The sequence below is a fragment of the Lissotriton vulgaris genome, chromosome 8 (assembly GCF_964263255.1).
Source record: "Lissotriton vulgaris chromosome 8, aLisVul1.2, whole genome shotgun sequence".
Classification (NCBI taxonomy): domain Eukaryota; kingdom Metazoa; phylum Chordata; class Amphibia; order Caudata; family Salamandridae; genus Lissotriton; species Lissotriton vulgaris.
The window spans coordinates 657,374,911-657,402,437 of record NC_141696.1 but is presented as its reverse complement, the minus strand read 5'-3'; the positions used below and the strand labels follow the sequence as shown (position 1 = coordinate 657,402,437).

Sequence of the window (27,527 nt, the reverse complement as noted above, 5' to 3'; positions counted from 1 at the left end):
TGGGCCTAAACTACTTTTTGGGGGGAAACTGGGTGGTAATTAGTCAAGTGGTCACACAATCTGCACAATCCGCACCTTAGGTGATGGTCACACTGTCTTGCAAGCAAAATCAAGCAATGAAGGTGAGGAAACATACAAATAAACTACACAACATAGTAAACCTGTTGTAATGCAACTTGCAGCAGTATAAACTCTGGGAAGACATTTAATTTCCATTACCTTCAGATAATAACTGACAGAAGTTCGGACATTTATAAAAGTGCAACCTACGGTGCAACACAGCCAAATCAAACTCTCCACATTGCGCTTCATCTGGGAAAAGGCAAGCAAACCTTTTTTAAACAGTGAGTTTATATGGGCACAGCACACAGTGTGACCTGTAAACAAATTTGCACATAACGCTTTACAGATTCATTACAACATGGACATTCATTTTCAACTCACAATGCACAATAAAATATATTGAATCTTATTAAGACCAAAGGAAAAAATTCAGTGCAGCGTAATAAATTACTGTAAGTAGTTGCATCGCACAAAACACAAATCACTTCTTGGATCATCACACAAATCACTGGTACCCATGACTGTTATCAACCTTGGAGGGAGAAAGGCAAAGACTACCCTGCATCAGCAGCAGGAAGAATGTGTGCACAAGTGTGCGAATACATACGCACACACACAAAAACACACACCGCTAGGGCTTGGCACACCAAGCAATATTACCAACTGAAAATGCAGGTACACAAAGGTCCCACACCAAAAGCGAATGCAACTCTCAACACAATGCCAAACAGACATTCTCGAACTGGCCGGTCACAAAAGAACACTAGCAATGTGATAAAAGCAAAATAGTTGAAGGAGACAGTCACCACAACATCACTTAGATTAAATCTTGCTGTGCTGGGCAGACTAGAAGAAGCAAATATGTGTCTCCCTACACCTCACCCCTAGAGCTACCACAGAATAACACCTCATTCAACTGTCCTATTTTTTCTCCCCGGACTTCTGTACCCCCAGTGGTGGAGTTCTATAGATCTTAGCAGAAAAAGCGCCAGGATAAGAGGAAAGAAAACTATAAGCATTTGCAATGCATTAGGTCTCGCATTAACGCGCGTTAGAGCTATAATTGACATTGCAAATAACAATGGTGCCTTTTATTTTTGTTTTTAAAATATAAAAGGCAGTGTCGTTTACAATGCCAATAGCTTAAACTTGCTTAAATGCGAGACCTAATTACATGCAAATGCTTTACAGCACCTAGTCTTTATTACCACCCAAGAAGCAGTTTTTAGCAATCCTAGCAACCAACCAAAGACCGAGAAAAAAACAGTAAGGTTCTGACTAGTTCGGCCTTGCTGTCCCCCGCCCATGAACCTTCTTGATGGGGACTCGTAGGCTAAATTAAAATTGCAGGTTACACAAGGCTCTCTCTACAGCAAAAGCAGTAGCCCACTGAGCTGTTTGCATAAAATACAAACCGATGCACTGTATTACACTTTGAGTTTAGGCAGCAGACAGGATGCTATTTTAGGATGAACTGGTGACTAAGCTACAACACGTGGTCCGGATCTTCACAGGAAGTGCCACTGTGAACTTGGTTACTGGACTATTACTACTTGTTTAGTGCCTTATACCCAAGAGTATCCAGGCACTGGGCAGCAATCTCTCTCTCTCCTCTGAAACCCTCTGCTCTGGACAGGAATACAGCAAGGACAGGGCCAGCGAAAATAACCAGACTTAACCCTCTGTGTGCCATATCCTTGGCAAAGACATTCTCATTTGCATCCATCCACCCCTGATGACATCAAACCTGGCTGCCAGTGAGTCCAGTAGTTATGGGTCTTTATGGCAGCACAGAGACGACGCCCGTTCCCACCCCGTCCACATTGAACGGCTTAGTTAGCTATTCTGGAAGGTCAGTACTCCCATCATTACATTTTAGAGAAACGAGCGCATTATTAAAGTAAGAAATGAACATTAATACAGCCCTGTGTCCTTAAAGCAAATGTCTTCCAGTTTCTATTGGTACCTCTGTGTTCCCTTTCCCTTTCACCAGCAGCAGAGTAGGTTGGGCAGTGTTTTAAGGAAAGCACAGGCACTTGCGGACTCTCCAGCCAAATTAAGCACTAATGAATTCTGTTCAGCCAACCAGAATTTGACAAGGTCCTGACATTAAAAGCAATCCTAGGTCACACTACAAACAACTCCCGGTTTATGTTCAGAGTTTTTGCATTGGCTGTCATGCGAACCGGAAGTGCTGAAACGAGGAGACAAATGCCATTCTTAAAATATTTAAACAAAAAAACGGACTTTGGACTTTGAACTAAACTTACGGGCTGTCCTAAAGTAGCAGCAGGCAGGTGGCACACTTCATTGGGCAAGAGGAAAAGAAGTGGCGGACAGGTTGTTGGTCACCTTAATTGTGCAGGAAGAAAAGATTTGAGTCACCAGTATGTGTCTGTCTTCATCTTAATAACAAATACAGATTACCAAATCATTCAAGCAATGAAGATGACAGGAAACACATATCGTAAATTACACCCATTGAGCAATGACAAACTAGGGCACTAACCAAGCATCCAATAACTCACAGCGGTCCTCATGAATACATTTGCGATTTGAATCAGATTAGTGAATCAACTCAGTCCACCCTGCAGCGGCACCATGATGATAAGTTTCCCCAGCTCTGCAGTTTAAAGAAACCGATGTGTAACAGTACACGGCTAAGCCTGAAACGCTATTGAAAAAGGAAAACGTAGACTCGGAGGCTGACCTGTTAAGGTGAGACATGACGGAGCCTCGTGTAATGAAAAGAAATTTAAAACTGACTCACCTCTGCCAAATCGCCCTGCACTTTGTCCCTGAGTCCCGACTCCACCGAGGAGAGCGCGTGTGGTGGCGTGCTACGTCACTGCTGCACTTTAAGCAGCACAGCGCGGGGGCAGGCCAGGGCTGTCATTGGTAGCGCTTTCGCGCGCTACAAGATTGACGGCCCTGGCCTCCAAACAATAGGCAGTGTGTGCATGATGCCCCCTAAAGACTTTCACTGCGCACCGCACCACCTGCACTCCGCTGCCCCCTAAAGCCTTTCATCGCGCACCGCACCGCAATGCTGCCACCTAGAGCCTTCCACATGCTACTGCACCTACCAGATAGCACTCGCTAGGCCGGTCAAGTAGGCCTTGAAACTGACTCGACCTGAACAGAATTCACTCGCATTTGCGAGCGGGCGAGTACATTTGTCGAGCCCTGTTCTAAACCTTGGACCTGCCAATTTTTTGTACCCCAGATGGTTTTCGTTTCAATGTTGTCTTTCCAGAAATCAAAACCAAATGTAATCATTTTTTCATAAAATGTTTCAGAATAAATCAATTTAGTATTTGTCAACATTGTTTTTATCCCTGTCTTATTTAACAGTTTAAAATAAAATATTTCTGCATCACTTGTGTTAAACCCTGAGAAGTATGGGAATTTCTCATAAAATTTTTTCGAACTGCCTTTTGGTGGAGTTGCACAATGTTCCCATTGATTATACTTAAAAAACATTTCTAGGTTGAGCAGATTTATGTAAATAGTGATGTGCAAAGTGGTTGTAGCAGTACATTTGTTCATAATTTGACGAACCCTGTAAGTAATCATGTTCTGTAAATTTTGCTGACATTACTAAATCTGACATCATATTATTTATGCTTTCAAAGTCCCAATCATCAGAGAATGTACTTGGTTTTACAAAGTCACTTAATGAAACCTTGAACTGATGTGGATATTTCAAGAGTTCCACCGGGCCATAGATTTCGTAATCCGTTTTGTCCCAAGCTACCCCACCGGGTATTGGAATGGCTGTGACATTCACTAATGATAGTTCTCTTTTCTCGATGTGAGAGGACTTGTGTGGCTTTAGGACCAAGTTGATGTTCTGACTTGCTGTGTCCATTGTACTGTATTTTCCCTCAATGAATTTTCCCAAACAAAGTACCATGATGAGCCAAAGCAGGAGGAAAAGTACACCTAACACAATCCAAAATTCAATCCATGGAGAAATCAGATAGGTTTCTTTGAGTTGATGAAAGAGTTCAGTTAATTTGTCTTTGAAATTTTTTGTTGCTGGCGTTTCTTCAGGCTCACTTGGATCTTCAGAAAAGTTATCGAAATTGATGAAGTAGCCAGATGCAGTTCTGTCGATTGTTGGAATTGCTTGTAGTGTAGTGTAGTGTAGTGTAGTTCCTATATTCCCAATAGGCTCTGCGCATTGGAATAATATATTCAGCAGTGTAGACGTAGGACTGAGGTCGACTAGGTCTCTACTGACTATATTAGACTTAAGGTTCGCCAGCTAGCTCAGAGGTCACTAGAAACTTTCTCGAATAAACAAGGAGGAGTTTAACCTCCCTGGATAGACAAGAAGGGATTCGCTTCTGAATTTTCCTTTGCTTTTTAATTTTTTCTTTCATTAGCATAGTCTGAGGCTACATCGTTGTAGACAGGTGTTTCTTGACGAACTGTTTCAATTTGGGTTTCAAGAGGCACAAGTTCCATGGCATTGTTGCATAGTCCTTTTTTATTCACTGCAGGTTTATCAAATGTGATTAGTCTCTCAGTTTGAACCTCTTGGATTGGAGCAAATTTTGGTATTCTGCTATTTCTTGGGAGTCCACTGGGCCTACTACTTATTATTGGCCACATGATTGTGGTTTTACTAGGTAGATGGATACCACTCGGTTCTCCTTTTTACCAGCAAGGGGCGGTAGTACAACTGATCTTGTTCCGCTGACAGCTAAGACAGGTACTGCTTTTCTGTAAGAAGGCCCAAATTCCTTCTTCACCGCGATCTTCTCACTGACCAGATCCCTAATCTTTGGAATCCAGACAGGCCTTGCTGGGACAGGTGGTTTATCTTCAGTGGCCATTGGCTGCTGTTTTAACTTTATGTTGCTCAGGTCTTTTCTTGTTTCATTTGAGTCCTGTAAAACAGCCAAACGATCTTTGATATCAAAGCATTTTCTTTCTACCACTGAAGTTTGACTATCTAAGTCCTGAATATGCATTCTAGATACGAACAATAGTTCGTACGGACTGAAACCTTTTAGAGAATTTCTTGGCAGATTGTTAAGACTACGTTGGACACTTGTTAAATGTTGGACCCACCCATCATCCGAACCTAATACCCTCGCCGTTATAGATTGCTTTATGTCCCGGTTTTTTCTTTCCACAATCCCATTTCCCTCAGGATGGAAGGGACAAGAGTACCGCAATGCAATGCCCATGCTGGTCATGGCCTCCTTATAAGCTCGAGAGCTAAAAGCAGGACCCTGGTCAGAATGTAGCATGCCAAATGCGTATGTGCCGATAAAGACTCGCAAATCTTTTAAACCAGTTCTGGCGTCAGCCGAGCGCTGGGGCCTGTATTTTTAAGTGAATCTAGTCTTAAAAGGAAATTAATGGGACGCTGGATTTTACGTATAGATAGCCTTATGGTAACTACAAGAATGGCCATGGCAATACTCCGGTCGGTTTACTACTGCGATCTCTGTTGCAGTTTGGACAGCTCTTTGCAAATTTGTAATGTTGCAGGCTCATCCCCAGCCACCAGTATTCTGATTGTAGTTCTTTCAGAGATTCCTTGATCTATTTGTGCCTCGGACCTTCACCCATGTGTGCGTCTGCTATTAATAAGACTCTCCTGTTCATGTTTGGAATTACTCTATCCCACACTCCAGGGATTCGAGCAAAAGGAACGGAGTTTGCATCAATTATGTATGTATAATTGAGTGGATAGTTTACGGGTAGTGCTGCACAGTCGCCTTTTAAAGACGTTTTTACCGCCAGCATGGTTTCCCCTCTATTTATTTTTCCGAACGCTTTTTTGAGCCTACGGAAGCCGGTTGAGTTGCTTCCGCTGTGGCTGTATTAGCCAATGAATTCCCTGCAACGTGAACGCCATCACGTTGATTAATCAGTGTATGTATCACATGAGTCTTTCGTAGTTCTTTCTGCAAAAGAACTACCTGTTCCCAAAGCTTCTTATGCTTTATTGTGGCACCTGTGTCGTCTTTGTAATAGTTTTGAACCCAGTTCTGCAAGTCATTATTGTAAGATTTGACGCAGAAATGTGAATTGCACACTATTAATGTCGGAAATTCACGATCGGCATTTTCAAGCGCCATCTTTAAAGATCTGATTTCAGCTCGCTGAGCCGAACAGTTTCTCAGTGATTCAGTTTTTGTTATTTTTGGTCTAAATTTACCACAGCGCCAGCGACCTTAAACAATCACGCACGCTGCATTGTAGTATTTATTATCCACATCGTAATGTTGTGCAAATCTGTCCATATAGATTGCACAAGAGTACTGTTGGAGAGGCAGAATTTCGATTGGCAGAGGATATTCTTCTTCATATTTTCGATCTTTCAGTTTTTTCATGTTCGGGTCAAAATAGTATTTCACGTCTTCTGCAGCAAGAGAATTTTCCCACTGTATCCATTTTGGATCTAAGGCCACTGTTTTTAGATTAACTGGGCTTAATAACGCCTCAAGGGCTGATTCTGCTGTAAAAACAGTTATTCTTTTGCCTTGGGCTTGGGCTCTTTCTTTTGCTACAATAGTTTGAACCGCATTTACAATATTCTCAGTAAGACTGAATGTTTTTTCAGCTTCTGTGTACAAATGTGATTTGTAAGCTATTGTACAGTTTCTCCCTCATTAGAGGTAAGGTACGTGAATCTGCATCTTCCTGGAATGACTTGGATTACAAGGTTGCGTGTGTTGTCGCGAGTTTGTAATTTTGTTTTAGCTAACATGTCTGTTTGCAATGATGTCAAAATTTCTGTGTGTTTCTGAGTCCAATTGATTGGTTTAAAATCAGGTTTTATTAATTCGTAGAGAGGTTTAACCCTCTCTGCATAATTTAGAATGTAAGTTCTTCCGAAATTCAGGAAACCTATTATTGATTGTAAGTTCTTCAGCGGTTTTGGTGCTTGGAGTACAGCGCACTTCTCTAAGAAGTTGTCTGCTAGGCTTTTGCCTTCACTTGATTATTCATATCCTAAAAACAGGACAGTTAGATGGGCAATTCGTGACTTTTTAAAGTTGAATTTGTAACCCTCTGCTGCGAACCCAAGTATTATGGTGATCCCTCTTTTCAAGTGAGTATCCAGGTCATCATCTGTGAGATAGATGTCATCGACATAAGACAATGCCTCATCATCATATATTTGTAGTAACTCTGTTACCCTTGCTGAGAATAATCCTGGGCTATTCTTGAATCCCTGTGGGAGTCGACAGAAATTTTCTGTGACCCCATTATTGAGAAAGCGGTTAAATACCTGCTTTCAGGTGCAATATTTTGACAAAAGAATCCATTAGAGATGTCTAATGTTGTTTTGTATTTTTTGCGAACAATATTATTCGTTAATGCTGCACTGTGTGAGTTTTGTACTGCAAATGTCTTGCAACATGAGTTACGGTGTCTGTAGTCCAAGACTAGACGATATGAATCGTCTGGTTTGGAGACCGGAAACAAAGGATTGTTCATTTGAAAGGTGCATGTTTCGATAACCCCTTGGTATTCAAGTTGATCTAAGATCTTCCTGACTTGTTTTTTAGCTTCTTGCTTAATTGGGTACTGCATTTGTGCAGTTGGTTGACATTTTAACTGGATTTTGTGAGGAGGAGAGTCCTCATCCCATCCTACATGATTTTTATATAATGCAGGTGCTTGAGCTACAGACCATTTTCTTGCATATACGCATTTTCTATGAATTGGAATATGATTTGAGAAGGCAGGCATTATCATTTCTTCGCCACGAGGGCACTCCCTGACAAACTCTGGTGGCCAGTCTTTCTTAGCTAATAGGATGTCATAGCCTTTTGAAAGGTTATCCCAAAACAGACCCCTTACTTTCCTAGTCTTATCTCCCTCTATACGCAATGTTATTTCGTATATTTTATGAGGTTCGCTAACTCTGGTATCTGCAGTTTCCACTTGAATGTATTCAATCGTGTCCACTGTCACCAGATGATTCATCAGGATCTTGCGAGCTATTGTCACTTCTGCTGCGCTGTCTAGCATTGTCTGGGCCCACTCTCCGTTTTTCAGCTGTGTCCTCAGTATCCTCGGCATGTTTGATTATTTTAATACTGGCTACCTTCTTTCTTGGAAATTGTAATTTTTTACTTTGGGCAGGTTCCTTGTCTTTGGACTTGACGTGCTCTTCCCTGTGTTCTGACCGCCCTCTTCTTTCCGATTTCTGCGAGGAAGGCTGAAAAGATCGAGAGGGACGTGTATCAATATCTTGATATCTATCAGGCTTTTTCAAATTATCCCTATTTCTAAGGTTGTATCTTTTCTCAGAGGGCTCCCTCTGGGAAGACTTGTGTCCTTGGTCCGGAGATCTTTCTCTCCGCCGAGGAGACCTTCCTCTGGACTGGAATCTTTTTTCTTTGGGAGTGGAATGTTTATTTCCATCCCAGCTCTGATTTGGAGTGTTTAGATTATTTTTGAGAAATATCTTTTCAGATTTTCAGTTAGTTGGGGTTTTACCGGATTCCCACCCAAACTATCGCTACCTAGTTCTTCATAGGATTTTTCTATGATTCTGGCAAGTTCAATTGGTTGGTCTGCTATATCTGTTTCTTTCGATGTCTGGCGGACCGCCACTGATGCTGCTTCTCCTTTTATGTTGGCTAATAATATAGCCGAGACCTGCTTGAAGTCTTTCAGTAATTTCATACCCAGAGTTAAAGCAGGTTCTGGACCGTATTCATTTTGAATCTGTCTTAGTACATCTGGTATTACCGCCATGGACGGAACACCATGAGTTTTTGTGTAAATGGAAGCAAAGACTGTGCCCCAAGTGTCACAATCCTCCACATGTGGTGCGATCCCCATTGGAAGGCAGATAGTCAGAATTCTGTGTTTCTCACTAGGGGTAGTATTCGGAAATACCGCCTCTATTTGAGTTATCTTTTGTGCTAGCCAGAATGGAATTTGTTCCCGTTTTGCGGGTGTTTTACCAAGACATGAGTGTATGTTCTGTGGTGTAATTTTGTTTGTGTTTCCCTGATGAGGGTTCAGCTGTGGAATGTTAGTAGCTGGTTGGACTGTTGAAGTCCGCATTACATATTGGACTAATTGTCCATGTATTTTAATTAGAACTTTTAGCTGGGCTAAAAGTTCCCGGTCTGACATTTTTTCGATGTCTGGATGTGGTGTGTAGCTGGCGAGAACCGGCCACGTTGCTCCTGGTCTTCCTAGTGGACCGAGCCTGGTGATGTGATCATTATGTTTTAGGGCGCCTTTAAACCAGAGCAGGTGCTCTTGGTATTTTAGTGGGATTTCAACATCCTCGAAAGGAGTGTATTCATCCGGAGGTTCCTCTATTTTGTAATAGTGGAATTTGTGTGTTGCAGCGTTTGCTGCTGGAAAGTTTATCCATGAATAGAATACCTCTGTCTGCCGATATTCATGGGCCTCTACCACGAATATGACTGTACCACCTCGTGATGTCAGTCCATTTTCTATAAGTTTAATAGTTATAGTTTTTCTTATGATGACCGGAATGAGTATAGCATTCAGGTCATTCTGTAGGAGACTCGTGTCTTCCTCTAGGAGTCGAGCTGCTATTCTAGCTGCATCCCTCTCGTCTTCACTTTCCACCATTTTACTGGCAGAAAGGTTTTTGTTGCAGATCAAGTTTCAAGGAAACGAAGATTAGGTGCACAATATTTTGGAACACTGTATCCTTCAACGTTGACTAAATCAAAAACTATACATAGGAATCTCTTCCTACTAAGTTCCGGCGGATTTTAACCTTTTACCCACTCCAGACGTCTTTTGGAGTATTTACGGGAAAAAGGGTCTGTGTGAAAAAGCAAGACTGACTTACTCTAACGTCTTGCGTTAGTTTTATCGCCTTACCAAACGTTGGGCGCCATGTAGTGTAGTTCCTATATTCCCAATAGGCTCTGCGCATTGGAATAATATATTCAGCAGTGTAGACGTAGGACTTAGGTCGACTAGGTCTCTACTGACTATATTAGACTTAAGGTTTGCCAGCTAGCTCAGAGGTCACTAGAAACTTTCTCGAATAAACGAGGAGGAGTTTAACCTCCCTGGATAGACAAGAAGGGATTAGCTTCCGACAACCATATAACATGACAACTTTGCTCCCTCAGAATAAGAGTATATCTCTAGAGTTGTGTGAAAACAATAGACAGCTATTTCACTTAGTCAAATGTGCGTACTTAGTTTCACCAGAGTGCAGAGAAAAGAGAGACGGGCGTTTTCAATAAAAATGTGTAATTTATTGAGCAGTCTTCTTTCTCATGCAAGAGAAATGAATTGCCATAATTGCAATACTTAATGTAAAGTAAAGTGAGTACAGTAAAAAGAGTATTGTGAAATAATACTGTAAAAGCATTGATATGGTTTCTTAGCCATAAGATACTTTAAAATAGATAAAATATATACATACATATATACATTGACTAACGTACTCAACTGGTGCTTCTAAAATACGCCTACCCCGGTGTACCTGACCTAAGCCTAATACGTCGGAAGGAGTAAGTTAAGTAGGTTTTGCCAATAATCTGACTCAAGAATTCTCTTTAAGGATTTAGTCAGCTCTGTACCTGGGTAATAGAATGCAGGAGGTCTGGTATCTCTCTTTCAGGACTCGATATCCCAGCAGCCAGCGAAGGCGGCTGAGAACACCGGAGCTGGATTTCTTGGCAGGAGAAAAGACAGCGTCTCTCTCAGTGCGTCAAAGAGGAGGGGCAGCGTCCGTGGGCTCTCGCATCAGCTGGGCTCTCGGTCAAGTAGATAGCTGCTCGGCTCCAAAACTACCACCGTGTGTTTGCTTAAGGCAACGTTGGTATATTTATACCCGAAAGGTGCCGAGTTTGACTTAAGGTTTGGACATAAGACGTCAATAAAGATGTCACTAAGAACTGACTGTTCCTTTAGTGTTCGCAGGAGTTTAATGACAAATCAAAACAAAAGCAAATGGGGATTTCCCAGGTTGCTAGAGGTTTGGTGTGTCGAAAGAACTCGTTGTGCTTTCTAGGAATCCAAGGAAGTAGCTTCTGCCGTGCTTTGGACTGCAAGGGCTATTTACTTAAATATGGATCTGATTCTGAGGGCATAAAATAGCATTATTGATTCAGGTTCCTAGATAAAAACACAATATAAGGTCTGGTAGGCTATTCCTGCATCATACCATCCTTTTGTCAATTGTTTGGTGGCAACCTTCCACCCCAGAGCAGGGTTCTAACCTCACTCTCCACTGCTGAGAAATACGTGTTTGGAACTCGATATGGGCAATTCTGGAGAATATATAAGAAACGGGGAAGTGCTAGCATCTTGAAAAAGGCAGCACGACCTACTCGAGACAGGGGCAAGGATTTCCAATGTTTAACATCTGTTTTGAGCTGGGGCAGTGGGGGGCTAAATTACAATCATAAAAGAGGGTAGGGTCAGATGTGGCATATATTCCCAGGTACCGAAAGCCCTCCACTGCCACCTCAATCGTGCAATTTAGTGGGAGACGGGGACCTGCCCCCGAAGCATAAACAGTACAGATTTACTCCAGTTTATTTGATAACTCGAGTATTTTTCAAAGTTCGTGGAGATGTCCAGGACACCGCAAATGGACTTATATGGGGAGGCTAGGTACAGCAAGATATCATCTGCGTAAAGGGATATTCGATCTTCCTGACCCTCACCATCACATCCCGATGGATCCAGGTGGCCAGCGGCTCCAGAATCAAAGAAAATATCAGTGGGGACAGAGGACAGCCCTGCCGGGTTCCCCTCCGCAGTGTGAATATTCGTGAGCTATAGTTATTAACCCTCACTTGGCCCTGTATATCTGTGTAAAGTAGTTTAACCCAGCCTAAAAATGTTGGCCCAAATCCCATCTTTGCCAAGACTTTGAATAGGTACGGCCATTCTATGGAATCAACCGCCGTAGAGGCATCTAGAGATAGCACTACAGCGTCTTCTTCCAGAAATTCCCTCTGCGCCAGCACATTGTTAAGGTGGCAGAGGTTTAGTGCTGTATTCCTCTCCGGCATAAACCCAGCTGGTCAGTATGTACCAACGATGAGATAAACGGAACCAGCCTCGTGGCGAGAACTTAGCTAGGATCTTTGCTTCCGCATTGATCAATGAAATCGGCCGATATGAACCGCACTGATCGCCAGGCTTCCCTGGCTTACGGATTACAACCATAGATGCCACTCGTTGGTCACTAGGCAGCGTCCCTTGCTTGTAGCTTTCATTGTACATGGCGCGCATATGAGGGGCAATGTGAGGGGCAGTTACTTTTAAGAATTCAATGGGGGTCCCATTGCGCCCCATGGCCTTCCCTGAGTGAATTTGGCTTATGGCCTTTTGGATCTCTTCATTTGTCAAGTCACCCTCCAGAGCTTATTTATCAGTCTCAGAGAGAGTTGATATATTGCTGTCAGAAAGGAGTTGGAGAGAATCCTCCGCAGTATATTTAGTGGAGGGAGATTAGATTGGCTCTAAGTGATCCGCAAAAGCCTCTGCTATATCCTTGGGATGTGTTATGGTTCTACCATTAGACATAGTCAAACTTGACACCCACCGCTCCCCTTGCTCTCTCTTTTCTAACCAGGCCAGTGTCTTCCCAGCCCTGTCTCTCAGTTCGTATAAAGGGTGCTGCATATTAAGGTGTTTCGCCATCATATGTTTTCTTATTTTGATCCTATACTCTTCTTGTTTTATTGTGAGGTGATGCAACGTGTCTTCTGAAGGCTTGTCGGTGCTATCTAGTTCCAGTTGACGAAGCTCATATTCCAGTTGGGCTAACTGGCGATGCTTATTCTGGATGTAACCCTCCTTTAAGGACAATGCATGCCCCTTTAGGACCACTTTAAAGGCCTCCCACAGAATTTGTGCTGATGTTACTGAGCCAACATTTTCGTTAAAATAATTACAGGTTTGCTGACAGAGTTCTATTTTATATCCAGAATTTTCAGTAACCACGGGTTTAGAACTATAGTAGATTGTGGCTGCCTCTCCCAGTCTGTAAGCCTTTTAATTTTATCACTCATGCCATTTACGTTCCAGGTAAGTATGGAGATCGACAAATCCATTCTACCCCCCATCATCCGATGTGGTGATAGTGAGAGTGCGATAGTTTAATAGAAATGCATGCATAACAATTCCCCCAGCTAGTACAGTCAAGGCGTGATCTGGCTCGTCTTCCCAACAATTGAAATCAGGTGTGAACTCTGTATGTGGTAGTATGCATCCACTCTAAGTTTTGCTGGAAACAACACTGCGTATTTTGCTTCTCGGTCTCGAAGTTCTTTCTTCACTGCCTGAAAACTTCAACTTTGGGCCTGGACCTTGGCCGTGAAATCCGGGAAGAACGTTATTTCGCTATACTCCACCTTGAGTGGGGTCCTAGGTCGTGCTTTTTGCAGAATGATATCTCTGTCTCTATAGTTAAATACACGGGCTATTAGTGGTCTTGGAGGGTCGCCTGGTTTTGGCCTCCCTCCCGGTACTCTATGTGCTCTTTCAATTGAGAAATATTTGGAGAGACTTTTGGGCTGCAGATGTTTCCCTATAATGTCCTCCACATACAGGTCCGCAGCTGGCCGCTCAGCCCATTCCGGCACACCTAAAATTCGGATATTATTTCTGTGGGCCCTCCCTTCATATTCATCTAGTTGTTGCGCCATCCTCGCGTGTTTGCTTTGAAGTCAAGCTATCCTGGCTGAAAACGGCTGATAGCCAGAAACCGGTCCTAGGATGCTTGATTCCGGTCCAGGAAAGACATGGCTTGGCAGTTCGGGCTGGACTGTTCCCATGAGGCAAAGGGTCAAGGCTGATTTGCATATGGCCATGTCTGAACTGGGGTGGTGTGGAGTGCAAAAAAACGATGGATTTAGGCCCAGATCTCTGTACTGGGGTGAATGTATGACATTGTTCTGCATTCTGTCCATCAACTGTTGTTTTTGCATTTGCCACTTAGTAGTAAGGCCTGCAAGTCTTCCTTGACCTCTACAGCCGCTTCATGGCATTTGGGAGGGGTCAGTCCGCAACACTGGCGCCTTCAGCGTGATCCTCAATATCACAGGGTCATTTGCCCCCTGCCATTTCGCTATTTCAGTCCACAGCAATCCTCTGCAATTAGAACAAGAAAAGTGACCTCTCCAATGGTTGCCCACGACGTAGAAAATGGTCATACAGAAGACGAAATATGGTGGTTCATACTAGAAAAGATATCATCAAAAGGACAGAGTCAGGACAGTGTAAGAAAAAAACGTGAAGTGTTCTGGATCTTCCTTTTGGACACTGCAAATAAAGGACTGAATTTAGATATACCGTGGAAAAATGCGATTATCTTAACACATTGGCTATTACATCTTTTTTGATCTGATGTCATAGTTACTGTCACTATGTAACTAGGTTCAAGTGAATGTTTAGAAATCAACTTGTTATGTGATTTAAATACATGAAGTCTTATGTATTTAGAGAATGTATCTAGTAAGACCCTGAAAGTTCAGCCAATTATCCATATGGCATCTTTACCTCTGCCTGTGGTCAAGTATGGCAAAATCTTATCTCATCTCCACATGTCAAAATCAGAATCTGGGTCAGATGATTCCAGCCCACATAAAAGATGATAAATGCAACCTTTCCGTCTGTTTCAACATTAGAATAGGCTTTAAGTATTGAACTTAAGATGTTAGAATATGGCGCTCACTAAATATAGATTAAGCCCACCTTTGCTCTTTATATTTGTCATCTATTGATCGCCTAATTTTCATGCGATTTTTAAATTAAGCAAACTAACGATTTCAGAAGAACAGATATTCTGAGTTAAATGCATATATTCCATCGATGTTAACAATGAACCAGGAACTAAGCATTAAATTGAATACGTCGCAATATGGCGCTCGCGGAATATAGATGAAGTCCATCGTTACTCTCTACACCCATGTTATGGTTTCAATGCCCTCTTGCGATGTGCGATTTTTAAATACAGCACACAAACGATTTTTTGAGCAATATATATCACTCTCAATCTGGTGATTTTACATCAGATACGTAGCATGCATGTATATACCCTACTTGGTTTAACAAAACACCAGGGGTTATGCATTAAGATTAAAATGTTGCAATATGGCGCTCCTGGAACATAAATCTAGTCCGCTTTTACTCCCGACATTGGTGTCACCTATTAGATGCCAAATTCTCGTGCGATCTTTAAATACAGCATACAAACAAACCATATACGACGATCGAGATGCAACCACTCACTACCCATACCACAGGCAGGAACAGTGGGGGGCCCAGACCACAGGCCGCTATTCCGCCTTGGACTCGCCTCCCCTGCCTGGAATGCACACTGTACCCCTTCCGCAGCCCGCGGTCCCCGGCTGAGAGCACCAGGCAGCTCAATACTCACTGCGCCACACTCCGGGGCCCCGATCTCTGGTCACAGCGTATCCTCGTCGGTCAGATAGTGGCGAACTGTGCTGGCGTCTCAAGTATGTCAGCCAGGGGTACACATGCCTCCATTTACGCCCCCGCTGTCCGCTGTGTATTTGCCCCGGTTTATTAACTCTTAGCGGGCCGATTCAGCCAGATATCTGCCACTGTTGCTCATGGGGCTGGAGAAGGTCTTTTCGCTGATTGTGCTGTCGTTTCGGGCTCAGGATGATGTCAGATATACTGCGGGGATGCGGAGCTCCTCTAGCTAGCCGCCATTTGCTTCAGCTGCTAGCCACGCCCCCCCTTTGCAAAAGTTTTTGAGCTACCCTTTGGAGGTGTAGGACAATGTTCCCATTGGTTATACATAAATACATTTCTAGATGTTGCAGTTTTATGCAAGAAATGATTGCCATAATGGTTATAACAATACATTTGTTCATAGGCTGATGAACCCTCTAAATATTCATGATTTGTGAATACTGCATACATTTCTAGATCAGACATCATGTTATTAACAGTCTCGAAGTCCCAAACATCAGAAAAGGTACCAGAGGTAATAAAGTCACTTAATGAAATCTCAAATAAGTGTGGAATCTTCAAAAGTTCTGACGGGCCAAAAATGTCATATTCAGTTCTGTCCCAAACTATACCATCTGGTTTAGGAATGGCTGTGATGTTCACTGCTGACAAGTCTCTTGCTTCACGATAGGATGATTTGTGTGGCTGGAGGAGTATGTTCACTCTTTTACTTGCTGTGTCCATTTAAATATATTTTCCATTTATCAGCATACCCAGAGGTATTACTAGAGCTAACCAAAGTAGAAAGAAGAATATTCCCAAAACAATCCATAGTTCAATCCATGGTGAAACCAGATAAGTCTTTTTCAGTAGATGAAAAAATCTGTTGCTCGTTCTTTGAAAGTTCTTTGTGCTTTCGTCGTTTCAGGTTCACTGGGATCCTCAGAAAACGTATCAACATTTATGAAATAGCCAGAGACAGTTCTGTCAATGGTTGGAATTGCATCAGGATTCATTCAAATCGCTGGAACCAGTTGATCACTTGTTATAGACAGGTGTATCAGGACGAACTGTTACTTGGGTCTCAAGAGGGACGAGTTCCATAGCTTTGTTGCTTAGACCTTCATTTCTCCCGGTAGAATCTTCAAAGGTGATGAGTCTCTCAGTTTGAACGTTTTGGATTGTAGCTAGAGGAGTACGTCTGCTACATTGTCGGAGTCCACTTGGCCTACTGCTTAGTATCGGCCACATAGTGTGGTTTGATCAGGTCGATGGACACAAATCTTTTCTCCTTTTTACCAGCAAGGGGCGGCAAAAGTACTGTTCTTGATCCGTGGATTGCTAGGACAGGTACTGGTTGTCTGTAAGAAGGCCCAAATTCCTTCTTGTCCACGATCTTTTCTCTGACTAGATCACCAAGCTTTGGGATCCAGACAGGCCTTGCTGGGACGACTGGTTTATCTCCAGTGGTGGTTGGCTTCAGGAACACATTGCTTTGTTTCGATCTCAGTTCATTTAAGTCCTGTAAAACAGCCGAACGATCTTTGATATCACATTTTTATTTTCCACCTCTGTGCCTTTCATGTCAAGGTCCGGTATCAATATTCTAGTCCCAAATAGGACCTCATATGGAGTCACACCCCCTAGAGAACTTCATGACAAATTATTTAATGAGCGTTAGACCTCATAAAGATGTTTGACACACCCGAACCTAATACCCTAGCTGTTATAGACTGCTTTACGTCCCGGTTTTTTCTTTCCACAACAGAATTTCCCTCAGGATGGAATGGAGAAGAATACCGCAATGCTACGCCCAAACTGGTCATGCCTTCTTTGTAAGCTTGAGAGCTAAACGCAGGACCCTGGTCAGAGTGTAGTGTGCCAATTGCGTATGTGCCGATAAAGACTCACAAATCTTTATAACAGTTCGAGCGTCAGCCTAGCGCTGAGGCCAAATCCAAAGGAACCTTGAATTACTGTTTGTGGGACTGCATTCGTCCATAAGGACGCCTGCATGTAGATAGTCTGATGCTTTCTAACCATGGTGCCTGAACTGGGCTGGCTATGTTGTAGTCAGGTGTCTGGTGGCGTTCTGTACTGCGATCTCTATTGCAGTCTATGCAGTTATTGATGAACATGTGAATCAGTGTATTCATTTCTGACAGCCAGTACGTCTCTTTTAATGTTAATATTGTTTTAGAGATCCCCTGATGTGTTAGACCCTCTCCCAGATGTGCTTCGTAAATCAAAGCTGCTCTTCGTTCCATGTTTGGTATTACCCTATCCCCCACTCCAGGGATTCGAGCAAACGGAACGCTGTTCGCATCAATTATATATGAGTATCTGAGTGGAAACTTTTTAGATAATGCTGCACCGCTGCCTTTGCTTGAAGCATTGACAGCCAGTATTATTTCACTGTCTATTTTTGTTTTCGAACGAGTGATTGCAGCTACGGAAACCGTTTGCACAGCCCCCTTCGTGCCTTCATCAGCCAATGAATTCCCTTCAACGTGATCGCCATCAAGTTGATGACTCAGCTTGTGTATCACGTAAGTGTTTTGTTGTCTGTTTCGCAACTGAACTACTTGTTCCAAAGCGTTTGTGCTTGATTGTGCCACCTTTTGAATGTTTCAAACCATTTTGAAGACAATTCTGTAAATATTCATTATATGATTGAACACAGTAAAAAGAATCACACACTATGAGTGTGGGGAATTTGCAATCCGTATTTTCAAGTGCCATTTTAAATGTTTGTAGTTCAGCTCGCTGAGCTGTACAATCTCCTAGAGATTGTATTTTTGTGGCCATTGGTCTGAATTTTCCATTGTGCATATGACCTTTAATGATCCTGCATGCTGCACTATAAGCTTGCTTACCCCCGTAGCGGGTTGAGCAGATCCGTCAGTATAAATTATAAATTCGTACTGATCAAGAGGGAGAATTTCAGTAGGCAGAGGACATTTGTGTTCGTATTGCAGGAATGCTTGTGTTTTCAAATAAGGATCAAAAACATATTCAACATCAGTTGCAGCAAGTGAATTAACCCATTGTATCCATCTCAAATGTAAAGCTTTTGCATTCAGAATGCTAGCTTTTGTAACTGCCTCTAAGGTTGGCACAGGAGTTACAACCATACTGCGTTTCCCCTGTGCTAAGGCTCTTTCCTTTGCCTCAGCGGTTTGAACTGCTGTCAGAATTTTTTCTGTTGATGTAAATTTTATTTCTGCTTGTGTATACAAATGTGATTTGTATGCACTTGGTATTTTTTCACCTTTGTTAAAAGTTAAGTAGGTGAATCCGCATTGACCCGGAATGATTCGGATCACTAAGTTGCGTACGTTTACACGTGTTTGTAAGTGTTTTGTTACTAACATATCTGCTTTAAGTGAACGCAGGATATCTGTGTGTTTGTGTCCAATGTGTGATTGTCTGCCAGAGCCAACCCCAACCTCTGTAAAAATGTGTCCTGTTCAAAATTAGGGGCATAGATACTTCCCAGTACCACCAAGGAGCCATCCGATGTCCCCTTCACTAACACATATCTCCCCTGATCATCCACTCGTTTCTCTATTTCTACGAAAGGGACCCCATTACGTAGCTATATGGCAACCCCTCTAGCAGAGGCCGAGTAATTTGTATTATAAATACACCACCTCTATTTTTTCCGCATTTTCTGCCCTTCAGACTCCGTAAGGTGGGATTCCTGGAGGAATGCAATGTGCGTTTGTTGGCGAAGTAAGAATGCATGAATGCGGTGTCGCTTTTGTATGGAACTCAACCCCCTGACATTCCAGGTAATCAAATAGTAGGTCCCCAGGGAATTAACTAATTGGTCCATTCCATGCTTGGTAAAACAGGATCCTCCACTGCGGTGAGCGTTCAAGCAAACAAAACCAGGAGTCCCCAATCCCAATAATGTGAACTAAACCCTGTATAGCGCTCCATCTGCGCTGAGCCCAACAATAGTGCAACAAGCAGAACCTGCAACATATGAGGGTGCGAACGCTGTGAGGGAGGTGGCTAGCCGCCCACATGATCCTTTGACAGGCAGGCGTAATCGCCTGTCAGCTCTACCAGTCCCCAGCCCCAGGGGAGAAATATTCTACAATTATAATTGTGAAGGAGTGGTAAGATGCATCTAAGCTATCGCATTGACCCACCACCAGCAGCAGCGTTCCAACCCTTACCGTATTGAGCAACAATACTCAAGCTATAAATGCCTGCATACTTCCTATACTGTCCGGTAGTGTAATACCCCAGGTATGTTCAATGCGCCTTCAACTGGAATACCACAAACCCCAACAGAAGATCACAGATCATTCGAACAATGCAAAACATCACAAACATTGACAGTTCTAGCATGCATAGGGGGAACCAAACCAGTATAAGGATATATGACCTTCATCAGTTGTCCAAGAAGTCATCTGCTGTTACAGGCGTAACATTAGGGAACAATACGCCACTGTGTTCTGAATCGGAATGCATGGTACTGTCCTCCAAGTCAGTGACTATCCTATGCGGGTTCTCTCGAAATGTCTCAACCGCCGTCAACGCCCCCTGTTGCGCGTATTTGCGTTCTGTTTAGCAGAAGTTCTACAGCGTGTTGGACCTGCACTATCAGATGATGTCCCAATACAATAGCATCGCTTTGTCTAATAGCTTGTGCAGTAGCTGCTACTGATTTTAGACATGAAGGTAATGCTTGTGCTACTGGATCTAATGTACTTGAAAAATAACCACATGGTCTATGTCTGTCTGCTTGAAGTTAGGTCAGGACTGATAGTGCTGTACCTGAGTTTTCTGTTACAAACAAGGTAAAATCTTTGGTGTAATCAGGTGTTGCTAACACTGGGGCTTGACACATAGCCTTTTTAAGAGACTGAAAAGCTTGTGTGTGTTCATCTGTCCAGGGTAATTGTGGAGTAGCGCCAGCTTCGAGTGTTGTAAGCTGCACTAATGGTTTAGAAATGAGTGCAAATTGCGGGATCCACTGTCTACAATATGAGGTGAGACCAACAAAAGCTCGAACTTGTTTCTGTGTTGTTGGTTGTGGTATTTGTTGTATGAGCTGGATGCGTTCCTGTGTAAGCTGCCTACACTCCTTTGACAGCAAGTGCCCTAAGTATGCCACTTGCTGAAAACAAAATTGGAGCTTACCAGGGGAAACTTTATAGCCATTTGCAGCTAGGAATTCTAGTACTAGTAGTGATGATTCAGCACATGCTGCGTCGGATCTGGCCGTAATGAGGATATCATCAACATATTGTAGTATGGCTGTATCCGTGGGCATTTGAATAGTATCCAATTGTCTTTTCAGCGCTTGGCTATATACACTTGGACTTTCAGTGAAACCTTGAGGAGCTCTTGTGAATTGGAAACTTTGTCCTTGTAAGGAGAAGCCGAAAAGGTATTGACTGTCTGGGTGAATGGGTATACTGAAGAATGCGTTTTTTAAGTCAATGACAGAAAAATGCGTTGCTTCTGCATCTATGGCTGTGAGTAAAGTGGAGATGTCTGGGACCACAGGGTGTTGTGGAATGACACATTTATTGAGCTCTCTCAAATCCACCACTAGTCTGTAGACAGGTGGTGTTCCTGGTTCCACTTTTTTATGACCTGGTAAAACAGGGGAATTGCAAATGTTCGAAGTTGTTTCTTTAATCACACCTGACTGTATTAGGTCCTGAATAATTAACATTAATGCTTGTTCAGCTTGAGGTGGAATTTTGTATTGTCTTATACGTGGTAGTTGGGCTCCCTCTTTCAGTGTAACCTTGTGAGGTGTTATTTCCATACATCCTACTGTGGTGGAATCAGTGGCCCAAAGGGTGTGTGGCAAATCTTTCAAACGCTCGTCTAATTCTCTACTTGTGTAGTGGCCCTTAAAATCTCGTAGAAATAATCTGACATCTTTAGGTGAGCAAACAATAACGGCTCTAAATTCTTTCAATGTTTTTATACCAAGCACATTTTCTGGACATGATTTTGTCAATATAAGATCTGTAGTTGTCGTGAGGGGACCAACCTGCAAGGGCAGTGGTTTTGACGTGGCGTTTGTCACAGGTTGTATTGAGAAACCCAGAGAAATACTTTGTGAACCCGAGAGAGGAGCCTCTGGGAACTCTTGATGGCTTATTGTTGTTTTACTGGCCCCAGTGTCTAGTAGAAACTTTCTATCCTCCCCAAGAAGTCGGACCACTATAAATGGGCCTTTCTGATCTACTGGGATGGGTATTAGGGGCAGTTTGTCATCTTCTCTCCCTGGGCAACATCATGAAAAATCTGGGTAGTATTCAGTGTAGTCGCTGTCTATAATGTTCATTTGGGCCATTTGTGTTGTCGGTGGACCTGAAGGTGTTGAACTGCCTTGGGAAACATTCTGTTTTGGCTGATATGGACGAGGCTGTGTCTTACCAGTAGCCAAATTGTGCTTTAAGACAGGGCAGTCTTTAACGAAGTGTCCCGTCTTTTCGCAATAATTAAAAGTGCTCTTCACGTTTGTCTGGCTACCTGGTGTCTGTTGGCGCTGGGGTGCAGTTTGGGCTACTAATGCTTTCATCTTGGTGTCTTTCAGGCGTTTATCATTTTCTTCTTTATCCCTAATGCGATTTTGGTGATATTGTAGCATTTGTAACACCTGTGGTGGTGTATGTGCTTGCCAGGTACTTTCTACTTTTAGTACTCTTTCCTTAATAGCTGGCAAGGCGTTGTCTACTAATTTGGAAACAAACAGATGCGGGTAAGCTTCGCTTGTCGGCGTAAGGCCGCTATTTACTGCAAAACATTTTTCAAGTCTGGTGTAATAATCTCCTATGTCTTCACCATGTTTCTGTTTGCAGGAGGACATGGTATCCCAGTCCTCCTTTTTCACTGTCAGTAACTGTGGTAGCACCTTTAAAATAGTGCCAGGAAGTGCTTTTAGTCTGTCTCCTATACCTTGACCTGCTACTCTAGTATTTACGTCATTCTGAAGTTCGGTCCATCTAATGTGTTCACCTGCTACTTCCCAATCTTTTTCTCTTAGTTTGTCATATATACCCGATGGCAACAATAATTTCAGAATTGCTGTGATATCAGAAAGAGTATATGTTCCCATCATTAATACATCTCCTAATTCTTTAAAGAATCTAGCAGGATCCTTTGAGTGGGAGGGAACCATCTCTTTTATGCTTAGTAACTCAAGTTTTGTCAAGAGTACATAAATAAAAACGCGTTGTAGCGCTCCATTCGTGTCAGCTCTGGGGTGGACCTCTCTCATGGGGAACTGGCGTGTTTGAGGAAATCTATTAATTGGTCCACAAGTATTATTGAAAGATTTATATTCAGTAGTTTTCTGGTATTTCATTTTTTATTTTTTTTATTTTGAAAACCTTTATTGTGCAGATAGTAGCATACAAATACGGGCCTACAACCAATTAGGCCGGCCACGAAACAATCTGAAAAGCACGTAAATCAATAAAGAGGTTTCACGGCAGTCACCCAGTATATTGCGAACAAATAGTTCAATCGTAGAGGAACTGAGTGTGACCGCCAGATGTAGGATCAAAGAAGGTTAATTTTATAGTAGAAATTATAACAGGATCAGTTGCAGTTTAATCATCCGATTGCTCATAGCGGGCCACGAATCAAGCAGCAAAACATTAAGGCATCAATAAAAACGGTTATCAGCAATAGTCTACAGCAATCAGAATATAGATGCCCATATTTCCAATCAGCACCCATCATAGCCCGCCACGTGCACATAGACCACCAAATTATTGTTCTTATACATAACTAAGTAACCAGAACGGCAAAAGGAGTTAATCATTCTCTATACTGACCCAGAAAATAAGAAAAAGGGGGAACGCTAAAAAATGAAAGAGAAGAAGGAACGCCGTGCTGCTGTACGCGCCCCCACAGCGATAAGAGCAAGCAAAGTAACTGGGGACCACGTTATTGGGGGTGGGGCGTTCAAGTCAGGATATCTGTACAATCAATACCATATAAAGTAAGAATACCTCACCCACCCCCCCCCCCCCCCCCACAAGCAATCACACCGTGGGAAACACACACAGCCACGGCGTCCTAAGAAAGGGACACAAAAGAGCCGTAGAAACTAAAAAAACGGTCAGAAAAAGACCCCAACCCACCCGCCCCACCCTGCACCCCTGCAGAAGGCTACGGCCTACCCCCCCCAGCAGCATGCCTGTCGCCCTAAATAAGAGACCCGAAATATAGGAAAAGTTAGAGAGAGGGAAAAGGAAACAAAAGAGACAAAAAGGAGAAAGAACCAGGGGAGAGGAAAGCCATCAATCGAACCATTCGGCCCCTACCCCCCGCCATCACACACATTAATGCAACATCAAAACAAAATCGACATAGTCTCGGGTATCATAAACCTTCGAAGGAATCGTCCATAGTATCATGGTTGAGGGCACTCCTCATCTCCATCCACCAACCATTAGTCCTCCGGGTCCAGAACCGGTTCACCCCTGTCCTTTCCTAGCCATCGCGCGTGGTAGAGTAGTGGGCAGCAAACAAGTCAAAGTGGAGAGGCCGTATGGTCGAAGCAGGACAGACCATGGGAGCAAACCAGAGGACTCCAGCAACCAGCGGCCAAGCAAGAACTGTTTGCGGCAGTCTAGACGTTTCAGCAACGGGAACAACAGTGTGGGTACAGTCTCACCGCCCAGGAAAGTAGAGTCGTGCCCGCAGGATAACACTGAGGTCTCGCCAGGGCAGTTCGAATCGGCAATCTACGTTGTTCCCCGATCAGTCGAGCAGGAACGGGCTCCGACGTGGTGTCCACGCCCGCGCCCGCCACGGTCAAGGCGACCCCGGAATCCGGAGCCGCTGGTGTATAATCTTGCCGATGCACAGTGACAGCACTCCTCACGGCAACAGAGGGGGACGAAACAGCACACACTCGGAGTCGAGCCGCGTCCATGAGGGACAGCCCGACAGCAATGGCGGCCGTCCTTCTCTCCAGCACAAGGGCGTCGAGGGCCAGGGTCACAGCGGCGCCACCGCTTTATTTACCTTCTAATATTTCTCTTTAGCCTCACCTAAGGGCCCTCCCTGATATCCTTTCCCGCCGACCCTCATGTGGCATGTAGTCCCCAACCTAATGGTGAGTAGGGAGTGCATTTTTTGTGTGTACAGCGCTTGTCAGGTACCAGTGTGTGATTTAGACCTGGTGTATGATTCCCTGTCTGGTTCTCACCATAAGCAATGTTATACAGCACTCACATGCTCTCAAGGGTGCTTACAATATGAATTAAGTCTGATAGGGTATTACACCCTTCCTAATTGTTGCTGTTTTAATCACTGCTTTTAAACATCACCTTGATACACCACTTTCTTCCCTTTTTCACACAGTCTCTGAGTGTGCCCGGCACATGCATGCTGCTCGCTCAATGTATACAGGCATGCAATTGTTGTGCTCAATAGTTCACAATATCGCCAGCATGCCACTCATTCTCCACCCTCTGGCATTGACATGATATTCATTATTGACTGTTGCATAATGTATTAATCAGTGTTGTTCCCTTTTTCTCTATGTCCAGGCATAGGATACTCCACAGAGGTAACACACATTACATACATGACATGAGCATGTTCCCTCTTTTGACACTCCTTCACTTGTTATATGGTCCTGAAGAATCGCGGGTAACTTGTCCCACTGCGAGAAACATGTCGACCACTTATGACCTCTAGTCTTTACCAGCGTCACTCAACCTAATTGTGTTGACACCTAGTAAGCTAGTTTCACGTTTTAATTGTAGCCAGGGGACCCCCAGAATAAAGTAAGTTCCGGTACCCCCAGTTACATTTTAGCTCTCAGCTTATCACCTTACACCTTCTTGCCCACATACCCCCACTTCACCATAAGGCTGTTGGATAAAAGATCTCCGCCAAAGAGCCCCTCTTGAGGTGAGCCCGTCGGGGATTGCACCGCCTCCCCGACGAGGAGCAAACGCCGATGATGAAGCATGACATCCCTCGGGGTGTGTGAGGCAAATACATCCAACACAATGGATGCCCCAAGGTGCCACTTTTACACCTTTGGTCATGCCAGCTAAAACCCCCCCCTCGATTCTACATAGGAACAGTACAGCAATCCCCCTCTTGTATTCCTTTTAGTATAATCCACCCATAAATCACAATAAATAATTGCACCGACACCATGTTTTGCATACATGAAGTGTCCTGGAGTATCCCGAGGAGGAAGGGGAATTTCCTTCTCAAGAATACTCCTTTTGGTTGCTATCTTACGTATTTTCGAGAAAATAGGCATGATGGCAAGACTTTTCAAAGATTTAGAATTGAGAGAAAAAGAAAAACAAACAGAACATATCTTTACCGTACCCACGAAAGTGGTGAGTCCGTCTTTTATACTAGTTTAGCAGTCCTCACAAAATAAGTGAGAAACCAACAAAAACATGTATCTTTACCGCACCCACAAAGTGGTGAGTCATTCTTTTATACTAGTTTAGCAGTCCTCACCAAAGATAGGTGAGAAACCAACAAAAACATGTATCTTTACCGCACCCACAAAAGCTGTGGGTGTGTCTTTATACTTTTCAGCAGTACTCACCGAAAAAATAACTGGAAGGCCTCTTGAAGATCTTGAAATGCGCGCAGCTTCTAAGGTGGGACTCGCAGAACCTCGGACTCGTCTCTTCACAGGTTGGACTCTGGTTCAGGACGTTCCCCAATTTTCCTCACCGCCTCGTGTGGATGCCGGGCCGCAGTTGGTCCCCCTCTTTGCCTCAAGGGAGTTAGCAGGAATTCCCCGCGTTGTGCACTTTGAAGTCCGTCAGAGGTCAGGAGGGGACAGTACCGGGTCCAATATCGCTGGCGCGTGGGGAAAAGGGAACGTGCCTGTTCGGGCGCCAATTAATTTGGTAAATTAATTCAATATTACCTTATCTCAGAATTTCTATACTTAATAATCATCATTTCAGTCAAAGCAAGGAGAGGAGTCAGTGGTGCTCGAGTAAAAAAAAAAGGGTCCAGTAACTCGAGTTAAGGGGCAGGGGTGTGGAATTTAATGAAAAATGTACTTGTCCATGGGACAAGTAGCTTCATAAATCTAGTTGTCCTGTAACTAAATCCACTTGTCCCTTTGGTGCCATGTAGTGCGCTGTCAAATAATGGCTGCAATCTCTTTATAGAAGAGCTCTGATAATAGCCTCTGTGGATATGTCCGGCTAATATTATAGAAGGATTTGAATTTTGGAGGTTTTCACCAGCTCTTCTCTAATCTTTTCCCATACTGAGAAAGGACGGAAATTTACCTCTGACAACGGCAGAAATAAAGTTTCTTCGAAGGCTGGGAAAAATGTGGTTGGAGAAAAAGTGAACTTGTAAACACTCAACAGATTTCCGCTGGGGCATATTCATATTAGCTCATGCTAAGATGCAATTCACAAATATTTTCTAGGACTACGGTTTCCTGGCCTACTTAAGGAAATTCATGTGAATTCACGAAAAACGTAAATCTGCATTAATACAAAGACCTATTTCATGGGTGCACTTTCGTGACTTTAACATTTGAGCCCCTAATTAAATCGGAGTTAAACAAGACCTTTTGTTTTTATTAAAATGCTATCTCTTCCTATCTGTAAACTGGCTTCATTGTGTGTGACCGCATTCTGCTCTTTTACAAAGTAGTTTTTTCCAGTGCCAAGAATTTCTATGGCTATGTGGCCTTTATGAGACCAAATACTAGCTGTCTAGTAAGAACGCGCTGGCAAACAGCACCACGCCTACCTGATAATCCCAAGGTACAGAAAGGAGCATAGAGTAGGCCAAGTGAGTAACCAGAACATTTAAATACTCCCCATGTTGATTCAAAGTTCTTATGACACCAAGCAAGCGGAAAAAAAGTCATTGGAATCCTCTCCAGATTAGCTCACTTGTCTCTTCTATCTAAGCATCTATCTATTCATCCTTTCACCCACTGATATCTAACATTTCACCTTTACATTGGCAATCATTCATTCTTTTATTCATTAGCCTTTCACCAATCTGTTCGTCCATCTGTTCATCCATCA

General features: G+C 43.3%; 1 protein-coding gene across 5 annotated transcripts in view; it reads left to right on the top strand.

Annotated features, from left to right (window-relative positions):
• The window catches only part of RIOX2 (ribosomal oxygenase 2), an 845,240-nt gene that overhangs the window by 225,721 nt on the left and 591,992 nt on the right, over nucleotides 1-27,527 (top strand). The gene's annotated exons all lie outside the window — the stretch shown is intronic.